This window comes from Artemia sp. Qi Xiang Cuo, chromosome 17, assembly GCF_049724085.1.
Source record: "Artemia sp. Qi Xiang Cuo chromosome 17, ASM4972408v1, whole genome shotgun sequence".
Lineage (NCBI taxonomy): Eukaryota > Metazoa > Arthropoda > Branchiopoda > Anostraca > Artemiidae > Artemia > Artemia sp. Qi Xiang Cuo.
In genome coordinates, this window is record NC_142810.1 from 2245396 (window position 1) to 2246304 (window position 909).

Genomic DNA, 909 nt, shown 5'->3' on the forward strand with positions numbered 1-909 from the left:
ACTTTGCAAAATAGCCCTTTCTTCAAGGTCTTCCATGAAAATATCAGCCTGTATTGCAGAAAGAGGGGCACCCATGGAGAGCCCATATTTCTGTCTATAAAAAAAGCCTCTATAATGGAAGTAAAATTAGTTCTGTTACAAAGGGCTGTAAGCGAAAGAAGTGTCTGATTCGAAAGAGTAGATCTTTCTGATATAGATGGGTTAGAATTAAGTTTTTGCTCCAAAAACTGCTGTATTTTAATATATTTATCTGTTCATTTGAATTTTTCGGCATAATCTGCCTATTTGAATAATTTATTATGACTGTAAAGAATTACGTTTCCTCTTGACATATCCGAGTAAAATCTGTAAGTGTCCCCTTTTGATAAATAGTAAAATGTCATATTAATATTTTGGTCTTCTCATACAATTAAAAAAATTTAGTTAGTCATAAGTGGAATAGAGCTTTATGACCCTTCTTTAAACTGATAGCTCCCACCCCCTTGAGATTTCACATCTGTGTAAAAAAAAACTAACCTTTCCGCTTTCAAAGCCAATTGATTTTAAGTAATTTTGTTTGTATTTCTGTCAGATTATTACAGATTATTGATTTTTTGTTTATCTATGGGCTTAAATCCTATAGTTTACTGCCAAACAGAATATTAGTTAGAGAAATTTGACGACAATCTCATCAGAGTCCTTAAACCACTGATCAAAGCATAACAAAGAAATATTTGAATGCAAATAGTGTGAGAAGTCAAAGTAAAGTTCTCAAATATTCTTTAAATCGTTTCTTGTCAAGAGATGTGGCATTTTAGCAGCTTGATAAGTCAAAAAATGGTGCCGGCTAATTATAAATGTAGCCTGAAAACTACGTTACCTATAGTCCACCATGAATAGATGGCATTATTTACAAAGCAGCCATCTTTT